The 20,182-nt window shown below is 45.7% G+C and overlaps 1 long non-coding RNA gene across 1 annotated transcript; it reads left to right on the top strand.

Moving 5' to 3' along the window:
* Positions 1-348: 348 nt before the first annotated feature.
* On the top strand, positions 349-10,230 carry LOC125159634 (uncharacterized). Its single transcript, XR_007149854.1, has 3 exons — positions 349-787; positions 6,082-6,302; positions 9,787-10,230. It is a non-coding gene; the product is annotated as an uncharacterized LOC125159634 (long non-coding RNA).
* The last annotated feature ends 9,952 nt before the right edge of the window (positions 10,231-20,182 follow it).

Genomic DNA, 20,182 nt, shown 5'->3' with positions numbered 1-20,182 from the left:
TCTTTCTCCCTCTCTCTGCCCTTCCCCTGCTTGTGCTCTCTCTCTCTCTCTAAATAAATAAATAAACTAAAAATAAAAGATTAAAAAAATAAAACCAAGTAAAATAAAACCAAGGGTGTCCTGACACCCTCCTCCTTGGTTACATCATCCGCCCAGCACTGGAATATGAAATCTACGATAGTGCAAGGCATTTCCAATCGCAGACTGTGTATATGCAGTCCATAAATAAATAAGGCAGAGTCCCAGACAACAGGGCAAAGTTTAGACAGTCATGTATTCACTGTCATGTGTCAAAAGCCACCGAAAAGGCTTATGAAGCAAAAGAGTGGATGTAATGGGACCTCTAGAATACATTAGATTAAAAAAAAAAATCAGAACAAAGACTGTTCTGTGCTTGTAACATCTGGAAAGTTTCCAGGAACCTCGAGTAGAATGAAAAATGATTTCCGGGGGGTGGGGGTGGGGGGCAATCTTAAATAAAAATTGTAGATCAGTTCCGGATTCACCACAAAGGAAACAGCATTCTTTATGTCAAAAATGAACACATGAGAAAAATCACCCAAAACCCAAATTAAGTAACGTTCCACAAACTAACAGCCTGTATCTCCAAAAATGGCAATGTCAAACAAAACAACATCAGCGTCATGAAACACAAAACAAGGCTGACAGGCTTTTCCCCATTAAAGGAGGCTATAGAGTCCTGAAAACCAACCGCAGTGTTGTACCTGGACCCGGCCCTGGGCTGAGAACAGTTCTAGAAAGGACTTACAGGGGACATCTGAGAAAGGTCTGTAGATTCAACAACGGCATTATAAATCTTGGAAAATTGAGTTCTTTTCTGAGTGAATATCTGTGCTCTTAGAAAATATACACTGAAGGGGCACCTGGGTGGCTCAGTTGGTTGAGCATCTGACTTCAGCTCAGGTCACGATCTCAAGGTCTGTGGGTTCGACCCCTGCGTCGGGTTCTGTGCTGATAGCTCAGAGCCTGGAGCCTGCTTCGGATTCTGTGTCTCCCTCTCTCTCAGCCCCTCCCCTGCTCACACTCTGTCTGTCTGTCTCTCTCTCTCTCAAAAATAAATAAACATTAAAAAAAATTTTTAAACTACACTTAAGTATTTAAGGAGTAGTGAATAGAACACCAGGTCTGAAATGGTTGTATCTATCTGTCTATCTATCTATCTATAGAAGGAGGGAGGGGGAAATTATAAAGGAAATGCTGTAAAGTATTAACAATTTGTAACTGGGTAAAGGGTGTATGGTAGCTCTTTGTACCATTCTTGCAGCAACTTTTAAGTTTGGAATTATTTTGAAAGAAAAAGCTTAAAAACTTGTGGACCTAACAAACATATGCATTTGTCTCCGCTACTGAAAACAACGTGAAAATAACTACAGAGGGGGAAAACAGCTGTAAATTCCACAGGGATAAAGTGAGTGGGAGAAAAGAGAGCAGCGGAGGAGAAATGTCAGCGAGTTTTTGTAAGGTGGAAAGCAGGGTGACTGAGTTAGCAAGACAAAGCTGAAAACCTTTCTTGAACCGGAAGCAAGCAGATTCTTGCTCTAGACCTGTGGGGCATCAGCAAACTACAGCCCACAGGCCAAATCTGACCCACCACTTTTTTTTAAAAACAGGAACCCTGTTTTGTGGTAGAGTCCCCTCCCTAAGGAAAGAAAAAAACAAAAGAAACCTCAAGGCAACCTGGCCAAACGCCTATGTGACAGCATCCCTCACGACCTTGTAACACAAGACCACTGAATCAGACTGCATGTTTGCATGTTACCATATATGGGAGACAAGGAAGTAGAAAATATATTTAAAAAACTATGCCACATGGTGTTCGGGACTCAGTTCTTTGGGTAGGAACCCAACTGAGCGGTGCTGGCAGGAATAAAGTTGCTTCCAGGAAAGAAAAGCCTTGAGTCACGACTCTGTGTGAGAATCCTGCTGCATGACTTGGGGGCTCGTCCGGGATTCAGAGACGGTGCGTTTCCACCTCCTTTGTCACCAGGGATGAGAACCCCGGGGCGCAGGGAGAGGAGGCTCACCTGGCACCAGGGGATCGCTTGATCTTCGCGAGACTAGCCCTCTGGCCGGGGCGAGGAGCCCATGTGTGCCAGCGGAACCCGTGAGGCCCAGGAACCAGCACAGGGAGTGCCGCCCGTCAGACTGGTAAGAATCCAGGTTCGTTTCAGCAGACCTGCCCCTGAGAGGCAGAAGGGGAGCCTGATCACCTCCCGGAGCTGCCCTAGCTGTTCCACAAGGGATGAGGAACGAAGTCTAAGGCGCTGGGTGCTCGGCGGTGGGTTGGAGTCACAGTGTGACTGTGCGGGGACTTGTCTCTCCCTCATTTGCTGGGTCAATGACTGTGATGATTAGAGCCAACTGTCTCTGGTTACTCTACCTCAGAACGGGGACTTCAAGGAATATTCCCAAGCAGCTGCTTAAACTCCCTTTGTTTCAGGGAAATCCCCTGGCTTCTCCGGACTGACACTGACTGCCTAATTCCACCTGTGGAAAACAAAACAAAACAAAACAAAACAAAACACAAAACAAACCTGGAGTTTGACCTCCCCAGAGGTCGAGGAGCAAAGACCCCCGAAGTCAGATTTTCCCACCAACGTCCCAGGGAAAAATCAACCACGGGGAACAAACTGTCTTATGTGGACCCAAGTAAAACGTATTCAATGTTTAAGCCAATTTAAGTTTGTTGGTTTGAGATAAAGAATGCTTATCAACATTAAATAAGAAAGAACTTTTACTCTACCTAGATTTGCTGAAGGTCAAATGAGCTCATGTTATCTCTGTTCCAGTTTGTTAACAAAAGGATGGCTTAAAGTGATGGTTAATTTCGTCTGCCTCATAGTTTTCATGAGTAATTGTTAAGATAGCTTTCAAAGGGGCTCCTGGGTGGCTCAGTCGGTTGACTTGGCTCAGGTCATGATCTCACTGTTCGTGAGTTTGAGCCCTGCATTGGGCTCTGTGCTGACAGCTCAGAACCTGGAGCCTGCTTCGGATTCTGGGTCTCCCTCTCTTTTTGCCTCTCAAAAATAAAGAAAACTAATTAAAAAAATTAAAAAAAAAGATAGCTTTCAAAGTCTTTGGTAACCTAAAACGTTAGTTTTTGCTTGCATGATAAATTGGGATTGAATTCATTGGATGTCTAACGAGATAAGAGGCTAAAGCACTAATTACTAGATATGTAGGTTTGTGCTTCTGACTTGTTGCAAAAAAACTAAGGATATTTGGATCTGTGGGAAAACATGTTTTGTGCTTAATTGATTCAAAAATTGGCCATCTAAGAAATTCTGATGTAACAGGTCACAATTGGTTATACTTAGTTTTCACTGGAGACTAAAGTTTCTATGAGTTAAAATTCTGCTAAATGCAGTTAAGACTGATGGAAATAAGGAAAGCAATCTGCGTGTGGAAAAATAGATATATAAAAAATATATAAGGAATGAAAATACATTTTTTGTTAAAGGTAAAAAAAAAAAAAAAAAAAAAAAAAAAAAGGTAATTTTGTCCTAAATGAGACTGGCTGTTTAGGGGGGGAAAAAAAAAAAAAAAAAAAAAAAGGCTTAGGTCAAATCTAAAAGCAAAGTAAAGTTGTAAAAGGTTTATAAAGGAAAATCTTTAAAAAGAAATTTTATATATGGTCAGGAGGTCTGAAGTTAAGCCTTTCAATTATGCTAAAGTAGCCACTGTCTTACAGACACATAATAAAACCCTGGTGGCCTGCCTGGAAAGGTTAAGGGGGCTCTCATGAAATATACGGCTATCCCCCCTGACACCCCTGAGGCTGAGACGATTCTAAAAGACAAATCTGTCACTCGACGGGCCCCAGATATTTGGAGAAAACGGCAAAAACTTGCTGTTGGTCCAGAAGGAGGAGATCTTACGAGCTGCCAGTTGGGTATATTACAACCAGGATCAAGAGGAGAATTAAAAAAAAAAAAGAAAAATCTGAGGCCTTAGTGGTGGCCTTCCGTACTATGTCAGACCAGGCTTCCCGAGGTCCTGGCCCCAAGTGCCATTTATATGGCCGTGAATTCAGAGCACTAAAATGAGAACGTCCTCAGAGGGGACAACCGAAATGAAAACCCCATAAGCTATGCCCCTTCTGTGGAGACGATCACTGGACATTTGAATGCCCTCGGGGCCCTGTGTCTGTGAGGGCTCAGATAACCAGTGTCCCTGGAAGGGACTGACCGGGGCTTGGGGCTCTTCACGGTGGCTCCCCTAAACCAACTGTCCACCAGAAACCCAGAGCCTTGGGTAACTCTAAAAACAGTTGACCAGAGAGAACTTTTCTGTCCTCCTTTCCAACCATCCAAACACAGCGTGACGATTAGAGGCGCCTCCGGAAAACTTGTAACTAAACGTTTCGCTCAGCCCCTGGGATGTCTTTGGGAAACCTAATTTTTTCTCTTTCTTTCCTGATAACGCCAGAGAGCCTTACTCCCTTGCTGGGAAGGGACATTATAACTGAATTAGAGACTGTGGTGCTACTAACTCCGAATAAACAATTGTGTGAGTTTTGGAGAATTCCTGGATGTCGTAGGCTGTAGATACCAGGGTTCAGGAAAATAGTTTGCTGCTATATCAATAATTAAGAAAGACTCAATTCCACCTACCCTCCCAAGAAACTAAACTGGGGTCTGACTCCTAGGCTCTGGGGTCTGTTTCCAGCCCTTGGAATGGTTACAAGCAGAGCTGCGCAATTATGATTACCGAGCTCACAGAGCTAAAAAGATTAATAAAACACAGCATTAGGCCTTTCATTGAGGGAGGGACGAAACTTATCAAAGGGCCCAAAGGATGTTTACTGAAGAAGAAAAAAAATAAATAAATCGTCAAGGACAGTTGTGCCAGGAATATCAGCGTCTTAGAAACGCTCCTTTCAACCACAAACTTGCTCTCCCAGATAATCGAGGGACCGGAGGCTGTCCAGGGAAGACTGACAGGTTCACTCAGATGCCAAGGTCAAAGGAATGCCAACACCTGCTGGTATGGACCAATACTTGTACGAACTGAGTAAAGGCCTTCTCCTACAAGACAGAAAAGGCACGGAAAGTAATAAAAGTTCTGCCTTATAAAGTAATACCCAGGTATGGCTTCCCTAAACACCTGCAAATGAATAAGGGTGAACGACTGCTTTGACTCTTTCTCTAGTCGGACTCCTGGCTCTCGGAAAAGTCTTACACCTCAAAGTAAAGCACACTGTCTGCTTATACTCAGCAAAACTCCAAATAACACCTCACCAGCATCAGGGGCTTTGAAAAAGTTTTTTTTAACTAAGTTAGGGCCAAACTCCTGGAAACAGAGCCACCACTGATTACTTAATGCTCCTGCTTCTCCATCACCTGGGTTACGAGAGATTCCCTGACGTGTGTTGTTTACAAAGTCAGGGTCTCTCCGAGATTGTCCGACGGGTTTGGAAACCGTAGACGCCATCTTAAGATGCCGTCTTGCTGGTCGGCAGAATCTTTACTTTGTGTTTTGCTCTTCATGTCTGCTCATGTTTATGCCGTCTCGTGCCTGCCAGCCTCCCTGTCAACTATACCGTGGCCACTGGGCTGACCCTTGGGTTGACTCTGACTGCTGTACCCCTGCACTGCCCCTTACCAACTTGAAGAAGCCAGAGCGGTCATCGTCCCTGTTCTCTAACCAGTCACAGGCCCTGTTCCAGGGGAGGAGTGAATAGGGAAGGGTTAACATCAGGCAGGGAGAGATCAGGGACCTTCCGGGAGGCAGACTGCAGCCTCAGGTGGGAGGCTGAAGAAGCCCACGGGGTTCTCCCCTTATGAAACCCTGTATGGGCGCCCTCCCCCCAATACCAAGGGCATGAGGGGGGATCTAAATGAGATAGACAATCTAACCCCGCGAGCACAGATGCGGGCCCTCGGCTCTACCCTAACCACCTTACACCACGGGGTCAGGGAGCGATTCCCTGCGAGTCTGACCACAGACGCTCGCCCCTTTAACCAGGAGACGCTGTGTGGGTGAAGGGGTGGAGTGCCCAACCCCTGAGACCCCTCTGGAGGGGCCCGTTCACTGTCATTTTGTCCACCCCTACCGCAGGAAAGGTGGCCGAAGTGGGTCCCTGGATTCACTACGGCAGAGCGAAGCCGGCATCTCGAAGCTGGGAGTGCTTTCCTGATCCATCCACGCCGCGCAAGCTGACCACACGGAAGGTTCTGCCACTCCAGAGGTTCCGGGAGACCGCAGCCCTGCTTTAGTCACTCCGGAAGCTGACTGAGCTACGCACGCCAGGAGCTTGAGGAATCGAAGGGGAATCGAAGGTCTGGTGGGACAAAAGACTGTCCTTATTTTCTAGATGTTTCCATGCTGTGACGCACTGTCACGCCCTGTTTCTTGCTCGTGTTGTGATTCTTGCTCTAGTCTTTGCCACAGGATTGGCCGAGGCTGCCCAGGCCGGCTGCAAACGTGGGGAGAGGTTTCTGTGAACACTCACTCACCTGCCTCTTGTGGACAGGATGCTTCGTTGGTGCCAACACGGGAAAACAATGGCCATGAGAGACTAGAAAATCTGATCCCCACAAACCTTACAGTAAAACAAAATACCCCAGTCCTGCTGGGGTTTGGCTTCTCTAAAGCTCAATTATTGGGAAAAACCTTCTTGCCTGGTGGGGCAAAGTTCATCGTCATCTCTGTTAAAAACTTAACCTGCCTAGGCCAAAGACTTTATAACTTAACTGCCCGGAAAACCCAATGGTGGGGGACCCCAGATCACCTTGAACCAGATCCCCACCCCTTGTCTAACTTCTCTCTTCCCTGAGAGGCCTGGGACAGTGTCAGCGCAGCCATCAAATGGCGGGTCCAGGTGGACTGTCCTAGATACGTGGCAGGACAGCCTACACAGCCCTCCCCCCAGGCTGGTCAAGGTCACGTGTGCTGGGAGCTCTTTGTCCATCTCTCTTCCTGCTCCTGCTTGCCAGAGGGAGACGTTTGGGAGTCCAAGTGTGTGGGGACAGGGAGACTCAGAGGAAGTAGCGTGTCCCACAAATCAGCAATTAAAAGACGACGAATGGCCTCCCGAGTGTATAATCCAATATCGTGGCCCTGCCACCTGGGCAGAGGACGGTGCCGGGGCCACCGCACTCCCACCTACGTGCTAACCCGCATCATCAGGCTGCAAGCAGTTGTAGAAATTATCACCAACGAAACCGCCAGAGCTCTTGACTTACCGGCCAAGCGGCAAACCGAAATGCACAATGCCATCTATCAAAATCGCCGGGCCTTAGACTACCTTGCTTCTGAGGGAGGAGTTCATAAAAAGTTTAAGCTGGGCACCTGCTGCCTACAGATAGATAATTTTTTTAAAAAAGGTCACAGAAGAGATCACAGAGGAAATGAAAAGGACTTCTGCCCCCAGCCAGACCTGAAACAGTTAAAACCCCGGGGAGTTATTTAGGGGATGGTTTTCAACTTTCGAGGGATTTGAAACTCTCATAAAAATTATCCTCCTAATTCTGGAAGCGTGCTTAATCCTACCCTGCTTAGTTCCCCTGGTTGTCTCAGTCTCACTGAGGACATGATTTAAAAAAAGATGGCCACTCATGTAGTGATGTTATAAAAATATAAACCTCTAAACCAAGATGATGCTCTTTGACCCAAAATAGAGGGGTCCGAGCATCAATGGGGGGAATGTGGTAGGGTCCCCTCCCTAAGGAAAGGAAAAAAAACCCCTCAAGGCCACTGGCCAAATGGTAATGACACTTGGGGGCCTCATAACAAAACTGTGGCTCCCCATCTTCCCTCCACTGAGGCCAACCTGGGGTCCTGCCCACCACGCACACAGACCTTCCAACTGGTGTTTTTGGGCCTCACTCCTAAATATTAAATGATCAGACACTTGGGGAAAGCCTCTGACATAAGGCAAAGCACAGAAGGAAAGTGTTCACAGGCAAAAGAAGAAGCTAGAATATCCACAGAGATAAGAAATGAATTGTATCTATGAAGCAGGAACAGGAGGCGATAAACCAAAGAAGCGTTCAGACAATTAGATAACACTTTTTGAAATAAAAATTTCAACAGAGAAGTCAGAACATGGAGTTAAGGAATTCTCCCAGAAAAACAGAACACAAACCAAAGAGATAGACAGTGGGAGAAGGAAGGAAGGAAGGAAGGAAGGAAGAGATGGAGGGAGGAAGGAGGAAGGAGGGAGGGAGGACAGCAAAGAGAGAAAGAAAGAAAATCAGAAGATCAATCCAGAAATCTGCAGACTAATCTGAGTTCCACAAGAGAGAAAAGATAATATAGACAGAAGTAAATTACTAAAGAAATAATCCAAGAATATTTCCCAAACAAAAGGACAGAAGTCTCCAGATTGAAAAGACACAATAAAAAGCCAGAACCACACCAATGCAAGTGGTTGTGAACTTTCAAAATACTGAAGAAAAGATAAGCTCCTAAAAACTCCTAGAGAGAAAAACAAAAACATAAAGAGGTCAACGCAAACACTCATTGGTCAGAATGTCATCAGTCTTCTATATTTTGAGAGAGAGAGAGAGAGAGAGAGAGAAGGGAGCACAAGCGGGGGGGGGGGGCAGAGGGAGTGAGGGAGGGAAGGAGGGAGGGAGGGAGAGAGAGAGAGAGAGAGAGAGACAGAATCTTAAGCAGGCTCCACTCAGTGCAGAGCCTGAAGTGGGGCTCGACCCCACAGCCCTGGGTTCATGAACTGAACTGAAATCAGGTGGATGTTCAACCAACTGAGCCACCCAGATGCTCTCCTTTTTTTAAGTAAGCTCCACGCCCAGTGTGGAGCCCAAGGCAGGGCTTGAACTTACAACCCCGAGATGAAGATCTGAGCTGAGATCAAGAGTCAGCCGCTTGACGGACTGAGCCACCCAGGTGCGCCAGAATGTCACCAGTCTTCTTAGCAATAATACTGATGCCATAAGATGGTGAAGCAAGGCCTTCAAAAGTTGGAGGAAAATTATCTTCAACAAAGAATCCTATAATGAAGTATGGGGACAAATTAGAGACATGTTCACACATGCAAGGACTAAAAACATTTTTATCTCCTGTGTACCCTTTCTTGAGATGTAACCAGTGGATGTGCTCTGGCAAAACAAGGGAGTAAATTATGAAAGGCGACACGGTCACTGGGAACAGGGGATCTAATACAGAGGAGCACAGCAGGCTGGTAACTGTGTAGCAGGCACAGGGCATCGGGAGGCAGGTCCCCAGAGAGGGGATGAAATACATACATTAACTGATAGAAGCTTCCGGAAAATAAAATGAATAGACATTTGTCGGATATGATGGCATATTTGGGGGGAAAAACTAGGGAAAGGAACACAGAAAAATAAGCAAAAGAAAGAGTTGAAAAACAAAGAAAACGTAATCACGGCACCCTGCTTGGCTCTGCTGTGAGTAGTATTTACGTGGTCACGATTGTGGAAACTGCTGATCTAACAAAAAGCCACTGTTACTATGTTGGGAAGGATGCATTCCAAGCAGTGGAGGTGGGGGTACACGACTTAAGTCTTTACCCACCATAAAATCAATAGACAATGTCCCAAATCGACAAACCTGGAAATTCGCATTATGTGATTTCCGTTTACAGAAGGAAATGCTAAAAGACTTGGAAGGTAGAATAGGAAACGTGAGGGATGGGGACTGTTCTATTTTATTCTAAGCCTTGATTATTTTATTTTTTAAAAACCATGCACATGGATACAAATAAGAATTAACTTATAAATGTTGTTTTCTGAGGTCACCGGACCCTCCCGGTTCATTGCTTTTTCCTTCATATTCTAGAGCATGCGTCGTGCCGGAGTTCAAACCCCAGGCTCAGATCGGTTCCTGTAAACCGCTGCCCCTTTCTCTCCTCACCTCAAGCGTTTCCTTCACCCTGGCTCACCCCCCGGACTCCCGCCCTGCGCGATCTGCTATCAGGACACTCCCCATATTCACCAATAAATTCCTTTACCAGACACCAACCGAGAGCTTGCTGATTGCATCAGAACCTGCCCACATTTTATTCCAGTTTAGGTTCTCAAGAGGGCAGAGTGCCCACGATTCATTACTTCAAGATGAACAGATTGCAAATCCACCAGGACATTAAAGAAGCGAGGGTGGGGATACCAAATAGGCATTTTACAAAATGTCCTGGTGAGAGAGAATTTTGTAAGAATGTTAATTATATAGAATGGTTTCGTATCGGGCACCTGGCTGGCTCAGTTGGTGGAACGTGTGGCTCTTGATCTCGGGGTCATGCGTTCAAGCCCCATGTTGGGTGTAGAGATTACTAAAAATTAAAAAATAAAAATAAAATAAAAAGAGTAATTTCATATCTGTGTCGACTCATCATTTTCATAGTCAAGTATATTTACCAGTCATCTGTCAGTATATGGGGCTACCAATACATATGATAACCACCCACATGGGAACCACCCAATAAACAAAACATGAGCAGAATCCCTAGTTTCTAGAAACTTGACCGTGGTGGACATGATGCAAGATAGTTTGCAAAGGTGTCTGTTGGGGAGATCAGGAATGACTAATACAGAATATATCCTATGTACTGAGTTACTACTAGGAAGTAGTCTTAGATTTTCTATGGATTTCACATTTATAAAACAGGCACCAGGGCGCCAGAGTGGCTCAGTCGGTTAAGCGTCCGACTTAGGCTCAGGTCATGGTCTTGCGGTTTGTGAGTTCAAGCTCCCATCAGGCTCTGTGCTGACAGCTCAGAGCCTGGAGCCTGTTTCAGATTCTGTGTTTCCCTCTCTCTCTCTCACCCTCCCCCGTTCATGTTCTGTCTCTCTCTGTCTCAAAAATAAATAAACGTTAAAAAAAATTTTTTTTAAAAAACAAAACAAAAACCCAGGCACCAATTGAAGATATGTTTTGTTGGATTTTAAAACATTTCCCCACGTCCCCAAAAAGGTAGGTTATTACTCACTGATCCCCAAAGTTCTTCCACGTGACTTTGCACTGACTCCCCAGACTACTTCCTCCAGGTGTCCCGAGACCTTGGACAGTACCCTGTTCTCAGGGTTTCAAGGGCAATGGTCAACGACATAATTGTGTGAGAATCAAGTCAACAGGAGGAAGTCAAGAAGCTCACAAGTAAACACAAAGTTCAAGGTCAGGAAGGCCCCTCTTCAGCCCTCTTCAGTCCGGGTCTGCCCCGGACACTGCATTATTTCTACACCTCATTTGACTATGAAAATAATTTTTTTCCAGTTTGGCACTGATGGGGGGGGGGGGTGCTGTTCTTTAAACTCCCCCCACCCCGTGTTTTAATCAGGTTTTTTTTTTTTATTGTTGAATTTACATCCAAGTTAGTTAGCATCTAGTGCAATAATGATTTCAGGAGTAGATTCCAATGATTCATCCTCTATGTTTAACACCCACTGCTCATCCCAACAAGTGCCCTCCCAAATGCCCCTCACCCATTTAGCCCATCGCCCCACCCAGCACCCCACGAGCAACCCTCAGTTTGTTCTCTGTATTTAAGAGTCTCTTGGGGCGCCTGGGTGGCGCAGTCGGTTAAGCGTCCGACTTCAGCCAGGTCACGATCTCGCGGTCCGTGAGTTCGAGCCCTGCGTCGGGCTCTGGGCTGATGGCTCAGAGCCTGGAGCCTGTTTCCGATTCTGTCTCCCTCTCTCTCTGCCCCTCCCCCGTTCATGCTCTGTCTCTCTCTGTCCCAAAAATAAATAAACGTTGAAAAAAAAATTAAAAAAAAAAGTCTCTTATGTTTTGCCCCCTCCCTGTTTTTATATTATTTTTGCTTCCCTTCCCTTATGTTCATCTGTTTTGCTTCTTAAAGTCCTCATATGAGTGAAGTCATATGATATTTGTCTTTCTCTGACTAATTTCGCTTAGCATAATACCCTCTAGTTCCATCCACATTGTTGCAAATGGCAAGATTTCATTCTTTTTGATCGCCGAGTAATACTCCATTGTGTGTGTGTGTGTGTGTGTGTGTGTGTGTGTGTATATATATATACATATACTCCATTGTGTGTGTGTGTGTGTGTGTGTGTGTGTGTAAACACACACACATGCTTCTTCTTTATCCATTCATCCATCAATAGACAATTTGGGCTCTTTCCATACTTTGGCTCTTGTCAATAGCGCTGCTATAAACACTGGGGTGCATGTGCCCCTACAAATTACACATCTGTATCCCTTGGGTAAATTCCTAGCAGTGCTATTGCTGGGTCATAGGGTAGTTCTATTTTTAATTTTTTGAGGAACTTCCATACTGTTGTCCAGAGTGGCTGCACCAACTTGCATTCCCACCAGCAGTGAAGAGATCCTCTTTCTTCGCATCCTCGCCAACATCTGCTGTTGCCTGAGTGGTTAATGTTAGCCATTCTGACATGTGTGAGTGGTGTCTCATTGTGGTTTTGATCTGTATTTCCCTGATGATGATGATGTTGAGCATTAGTCAGTTTTAATTTGAAGCGTCAAATGGCTCAAAGTGTTTAAGACAATAGTAGTTTCACCCCCAACCCCCATTCTCCTGGAAGAGTGAAAAGCCAGGTTTAACCCTTCTAGTGGATTCTTTTTATATTTGTGTATTTATGTTGGTTCCCTTTTTTCCCCACTCACATCTCCGCCACTACGTGTGGAAGGCCTCAACAGACGTGGAAGTGAGCTCTTACTTCAACTGACGTCCCTCTGTGGACTCCCATCCTTGCCCAAATCCCCAACTAATTTTAGTTATATAATTGTTCACTGTTTTCATTGTTATGAAGCCAATTCAGGGCTGATCTATAGAACCATGATCAATTTTCTTTTCCTGTTTAACTCATTTTCCCTGACATTAACATGTCTTAATTTTGCATGACTGGAGCCCCAACTTCAACACCAACCCCCCAATCGGTCATGCACAGCTCTTCCGAGTAAATTCATTCAGGTTGGATTTGCTTCGAATTCATGGTTCTTAAGTGCCTGTGGAGACTTCCGACCTGCCTGGTCTAGTGTGTTTGCCCCACGCCTGGTGCACCACTGCGGCCAGGCTCCCCTTCACCTCCACCCTGGGGACCCTTTTAGGGCCCTCCTGTTACGAGTCTGCTTCCTGTATCCCACATCCCCCTCTTCCTTGGCTCACTCCTTTATTTTGGAGGAATGCATCCCAGAGGTGGGAGGTAAAGTTTTGAGACATCGTGTGGATTCTGTTCCCAGGCAATCCTGCCTTTTGCTTCGTGACCTCCGGTGCCTCCCTGCAGACGAGTGTAATTCCCCAGGTCACCGATGGCAGGCTTGCACGTGTCTCTTGCTTTGACCAATAGAATATGATGCAACATCTGAGCACCGGCTTTGAGAGCTGTTGTGAGATTTTGCTCTTTCCTCCTCGACCCTGGAGTCAAGACACTGGAGCAGGAGCAGGATTGTGGAACCACAGCTACCTCTAACGTAAGCAAAAAACTAAACTTTGTTCACGGTACTGAGATTGGTGGGGGTTGTTACCTCAGCAAAACATAATTGAAGTGTGGCTGGAAAACGTCTTTATTCGATGTTTCCCAGTGATTGATGCAAAACTCCAGAATGGAAAGATTTTCCCCTCAGAAGTTTGATGGCCTTGCTCCATGATCTCCTAGTTTCTGGTAGTAGCCACTGGCAAGTCCAAAGTCATCCTCCTTCTCTTTTTTTTTTATTTGTTTAAGTCATCTCTACACCCAACGTGGGTCTCGAACTCAACGATTCTGAGATCAAGAGCCAGTCAGACGCCCCAAGTCCAAAGCCATTTCGATGCACGATCCTTTTAAAGAAGCTCGTTTTCCCTCTGGAAGCTTCTAGGATCTTTTCTTTACCCGCACTGTTCTGAAATTCCGTCACTGGCTTTGATACTCGGTTTACTTTTACGTGTTACATGAGGTGCTAGGAGGGCCCTCCAGTCTGCAGAGTCATGTCCTTTACTTCTGCAAGCATTTCCTAAGTCATCTTATTGAGGATTTCTTCATTTTCCTTCTTCTGATTCCTGTTATCTAAGTCTTGAACTGCTTTTCCTCTCCTCTCTTTTTCCTGCCTCCTTTTTTCTTTCTGGCTCTGATTTCTGAGATATTTCTGTAAGCAGAGGGTAAGACGTGGGCTTCCAGACAAGTAGCTCATTTGGGACATCATCCCAGGGACAGGAGTGAGGGCTGAGAGGTTCAAAGAAGGAAAAGACAATACAAGGATGTGTTTTCAACTTGGCCACTGGTGCTTGCTTCTATGGAACCTTCTGAGGAGCTTTATAAACTGAGTCCCGGAGCCGTCCACCCGGCTCCCAGGGAGTGGGAGGAATAGCTCCCAGCCCCCATTGGTCAAGTTGGCCAAGGGTGAGCTCACAGGCTTTGACTCTCCTGTGCTTCTGAGTTGTGTGTGTGAATGCCAACCACACTGACATCCAGCCCAAACCGTAAAGCCGTGGACTAGGAGAGACAGTGGCCAGTGTCCAAATCTGGAACTTGTGTCTGACAAAAGGCCCATCTCTAGTAGGCTGAGAAATAATGGCTCCCCCAAAGATATCCAGAACCTGTGAATATACGGCCTTAGGTGGAAAAAGCGACTTTGCACATGTGATTGGGATGGAGACATTATCCTGGAGTACGTGGATGGGCACTACACGTAATCATAAGAGTCTTTGTAAGAGGGAAGCAAGAAGGACAAACGAGGCAGAGGTGATGTGAAGACAGAAATGGGGTGCAAATGGAGTGCAAGTGGCTCAGTCAGTTAAGCATCCAACTGCAGCTCAGGTCATGATCTCACGGTTCGTGAGTTCGAGCCCCGCGTCGGGCTCTGTGCTGACAGCTCGGAGCCTGGAGTCTGCTTCGGATTCTGTGTCTCCCTCTCTCTCTGCCCCTCTCCTGCTCCTGCTCTCTCTCGAAACTAAAATCAACATTTTTTTAAAATTAAAAAAAAAGAAATGGGGCGATGTAATGTGGAGCCGTGAGCCAGGGGCCGGGAAAGGCAGAGAAATGGATTCTCCCCTAGAGGCCCCAGGAGGAGTGAGCCCTACTGGCAACTTCTCAGCTCTTTAAGAGTCCCTTTGGACTTCTGATCCTTTGAGGGAATAAATTCGTGTTGTTTTAAGCCACTAAACTTGTGGTGATTTGATGTGGCAGCCACAGGAAAGAAACTGGTTTGCAAGGAACCAAATCATCCCCACGCAAAAGTGCAGCATGAGGGACAGGTTGGGCAAAAACGTTTGCAACGTACGTAGCAAAGGACATTCTGAACACACACAGGACCGCTGTTTTTTTTAATGTTTACTGAACACGTAGAGACTGCTATGTGCCAGGCACGCTTTTAAGTGCTTTACACGTGATTAATTCCCTTCATCTGTATTACAACCCTATGAAGTAAATACTATTATCATTGCCATTCACACAGGAGGAAACTGAGGCACTGAGGTTAAGGAACTCGTCCGAGCTCCCAAGAACCCTTAAAGAAATGACAACAACTCAACAGAAAATTAGCAAACATCTTCAAATTCAGACGACACACATGTGAAGGCACTGTATAAAGTCAAGTCCTCCAGAAAACACACCAAGCTGGAATAGGAAGCGTGCACATTTACTGGCAGAAACACCCATGAAGGGAGAGGCTGGGGAGAGCCTCAGAAGGCATTGCCACCCGAAGTGGTGGCCAGGCCGCATGGATCAGGACTGGCTCACTGCTGGCACCCCTGCCGTGGTCAGATGCTGGCTGGGAGCAGCCCAGGAAGAGCGAGTTGGTGAAGTCCCCCGCTACCCGCTCCCCCCCCACCCCGAGTTTCCTCGCGTCTCATTGCAATTCCTTCTGTTCACGTGCCCCTTTCCCCCAAGGGAACCACTGATCTGCAGTCGCTGTAGATTATTTTGCAGTTTCCAGAAATCTACCTAAGTTAAATCATTCGGTATGGAACTCTTGCACATCTGGTTCCTTTGACTCAGCATAATTATTTTGAGATTCACCCATGTTGTTGTGTGTGTTGACAGTTTATTCCTTTTCATTGCTGAGTGGTATGGCCACGTGTGCATGTGCCACAACTTGTTTATCCAGTAACCGGACTTGTTGATGGACTTTTCGGTTGTTCCCAGTTTGGGGCTATTAGTGAATAAAGCCGCTATCAATATTCATGTATAAGTTGGGGCGCCCGGCTGGTTCAGTCCATAGAACATGCGAGTTCTGATCTCGGGGTTGTGAGTTTGAGCCCCATGTTAGGTGTAGAGACTACTTTATAAAATTTTTTTTTTCAATGTTTTTTTATTTATTTTTCCGACAGAGAGAGACAGAACATGAACGGGGGAGGGGCAGAGAGAGGAGACACAGAATCGGAAACAGGCTCCAGGCTCTGAGCCATCAGCCCAGAGCCTGATGTGGGGCTCGAACTCCCGGACCGCGAGATCGTGACCTGGCTGAAGTTGGACGCTTAACCGACTGCGCCACCCAGGCGCCCCGAGACTACTTTAAAATAATATCACATACAGGCCTTTGTGTGGTAAATGTATGCATAATTTTAAAAGAAACTGCCTGTTTTCCAAATGGCTGAATCAGGTTACATTCCGAACAGCTGCGTGAGAATTCTGATTGCTTCTTATTTTTAAACTTGATTTTATTTATTTAAAAAAAATTTTTTTTTCAACGTTTATTTATTTTTTTTTTTTGGGACAGAGAGAGACAGAGCATGAACGGGGGAGGGGCAGAGAGAGAGGGAGACACAGAATCGGAAACAGGCTCCAGGATCTGAGCCATCAGCCCAGAGCCTGACGCGGGGCTCGAACTCACGGACCACGAGATCGTGACCTGGCTGAAATCGGACGCTTAACCGACTGCGCCACCCAGGCGCCCCTAAACTTGATTTTAAATGGCAACTAATGATGTTGAACATCTTTTCATGAGCTTTTGGGCATCTGTACATTTTCTCCAGTGAAGTGTTTGTGCAAATCTTTTGTGTACTTTCTTTTGGGGGGGGGCGGTTATTGAGTTTTCAATGTGAGAGTTCTTATATATATATTATATATATATATGCTTTGCAAATAATTTTTTTTCCAGTTTATTTATTTTGAGAGAGCGAGTGAGTGCATGAGTGGAGGAGGCGCAGAGAGGGAGAGACAGAATCCTAAGCAGACTCTGCTGACAGTGCAGAGCCTGATATGGGACTCAATCCCACGAACCATGAGATCATGACCTGGGCTGAAACCAAGAAACAGATGTTTAACCAACTGAGCCACCTAGGAGCCTCACAGATAATTTTTTCTGATACGTGGCTTGTCATTGTCTTAACAGTGACTCTGGAAGAACAGAAGATTTTAATTTTTTTTTTTATAGGCTGCATACAGATTAAGAAATGTTTGCCTAACCAAGGTCACAAAAATCCTCGTTTTCTTCTAGAAGTTTTATGGCTTTATATTTAGATCCATAGTTCATTTTAAATTTTTAAAATACTTTCCTTTCAGTTGTCTCCATGCCCAGAGCAGAGCCCAATGTGGGGCCCGAACCCACGACCTTGAGATCAAGACCTGAGTTGAGATCAAGGGTTAGATGCCCAACTGACTAAGCCACCCAGGTTCCCCTGTGGTTCATCTTAAATTAATATTTGTGTATGGTACAAGGCAGAGGCCAAAGTTTACATTTGCAGGGCACTTGGCTGGCTCAGTTGGTGGAACGTGCAATTCTTGATCTTGGGGTTGTTGAGTTTGAGCCCCATGTTGGGTATGGATTACATAATAAAATCCAAAACAAATATCTAATAATCTCAGCACCATTTGTTGAACAGACTGTCCTTTCTCCATGAGTCGTTTTTGCATTTCTATAACATATCAGTTATCCACGTGTGTGTGGGTCTGTTCCCTATTCTCGACCAGGTCCTCCGCTTTTCCATGTGAATTTCAGATCAGAGTATCAATTTCTACAAAAAAGCCTACTGGGATTTTAACTAGAGATACAAGAGATACAATGGAAGTATAGATCAATTTAGGGAAAAATGACACTTTGACAATACGGATTCCTCTGACACGTGAATGCAATAGCTCACTCATTTAAATCTTAATTTCTCTTGGCAATGTTCTAAAGCTCTTAGGACCTATCTTTTGATATTAAAATGTACTTGTTGGGGCATGGGTCTCTGAGTTTCCTGAATCTATTGGTTTAAGTTTTTCACCAAATTTGAGTGAAATTTTCTAGCCAGTATTTCTCCAAATATTTCATGCTTTCTTCTCTCTTCCTGGGATTCTGAAGGCACAAATGTCAGACCCTGTATTATCGTCCTGCAGATCTCTGAAGCTCTGCTCGTGTCGTTGCTGTCTCCCAATCTTTTTCTGTTCTTCAGATTAAATTCTCTTGGTTTATCTCCAAGTTTGTTCTTTCCTCCATTACACTAAAGACCATTCTGGGAGTTAATTTTGGTTACTGTGTATTTCAGTTCTGAAATTTCCACTTCGTTCTTCCATACATACATAACTATCTTCTATTTCTTTGCTGTGATTCGGGTTTTTTCATTGGCTACAAGACTATTCCTGATTACTTGCTGGGACACTTTTGTAATAGTTGCTTTAATGTCTTTGTCAAATAATCCCAACATCTGTGATAGCTCAGTGCTAGCATCTCCGGATGGTCTTTTTCTGAGAGTTGAGATTTCTCCCCGTTTCCTGGTATGCCAGGTAATTCTGGATGGTTTCCTTGACATTCCGAACATCATCAAACTGGGTCTTGTTTAAATCCTACGGAAAATACCAGGTTTTTCTTTCAGCAGGCAGTCAACCTGGTTAGGTTGCAGGCAAAGGTTTATTTGTTTAATTCCGGCGTAACTGACATAAAACGTTAGTTTCATGTGTATAAGATCAGGCAAATGTTTTGACAGCTGATCGGACACTGGAATCCTAGCCTTCAGAAGGCAAGTGGGAATATCAGTTCAACTTTCAAAATCTTTGCAGTGCTTTTTGGACCTACTGCATGTGAATGCCTCCCAGTGGCCCGTCTGGGATTTGGGTGGTGGTCTCTTTATTAGTTCAGGCGGAGTCTCTGGTCTCCTGAAAAGGATCTGATCATACATATGTGCAGGCTGGCAGTGGACCCAGGAGTTCACAAACAATTCACCAGGTCACTTTCTGAATTCTTCCTCTCTGTGACTTCTGGTACTTTCTGGTTCCTTCTATTTCTCGTTCTCCGGCCACTAGACTACTTTCGCCACGGTGTTTACACCCAGGCCAAGTAGATGGAGGGCAGAGAAAAATGCAGTGGAGACTGGCTCTTACCCTCTCGGAAATACAGCTATGGTTGATGCCCCGACCATCCTGGGATTGCCTGGGGGGAGGGTTGTAAGGGAACACAAAACAAGCGGAAAAAACCAAAACAAAGGATTTCTACACTCTCTTGGGCGTAGTAGGAGTTACCCTTCTCCTCCTTGAGCCAGACCGAGAGGGCTTGAGGTCCCGTCTGCGCCCCAGGACTCACTTCTAGGTTCTCAGTGTGCCGAGTTCAGGCTGGGGGATACCAGAAGGGGAGAAAGGACTCACCGCTGGCTCAGTGGTACTTCAAACTCTGATCTCCCCTAATCCACCGGTTTCCTTTCACGGTCCTCAAACAGCTGTTCCACGCACTCAGCTCCGCCTCATCGGGAACCAGCCCAACCAGCACTTTTATTTTTTTTTAATTTTTTAATGTATGTTTATTTTTGATGGACAGAGACAGAGCACGAGCAGGGTAGAGGCAGAGCGAGACAGACAGGCAGACAGACTCCAAAGCAGGCTCCAGGCTCTGAGCACACAGCCTGACATGGGGGCTTGAACTCACAAACCATGAGATCTGACCTGAGCCAAAGTCGGACACTCAACCAACCGAGCCATCCAGGTGCCCCTGTTTTTTAGTAACCTCTACCCCCAACGCGGGGCTCAAACTCACGGCCCCGAGACCAAGATCCGCACTCTCCTCTGCCAGCCAGGCGCCCCCCAACTAGCGCAAGAGGGATGCCATACTTGGGACTCTCTTCCGCTCTCATAAATCTTAACCGCAGTACCAGGGGAACGTTTTCCTTGCGTCTCGAAGAGAAATACTACGAACTACGACGCTACTGCCATTACCACAAGACGGGTTTTACTAGGTTGCACGGTAGGGGCGCAGTAAATACAGGGATCTGGTTTTTAGGTTCATTTTCACTACGCGGGAAGGACGGGACCTCTTCCTGCTCCTGGGCAACTAATTTCACATGTCTCATTTTGAACTGGTTTTAGAATAC

This window comes from Prionailurus viverrinus, unplaced genomic scaffold, assembly GCF_022837055.1.
Source record: "Prionailurus viverrinus isolate Anna unplaced genomic scaffold, UM_Priviv_1.0 scaffold_53, whole genome shotgun sequence".
NCBI lineage: Eukaryota > Metazoa > Chordata > Mammalia > Carnivora > Felidae > Prionailurus > Prionailurus viverrinus.
Note: the sequence above shows the minus strand (reverse complement) of the source record. Positions and strands in the feature narration are given on the sequence as shown.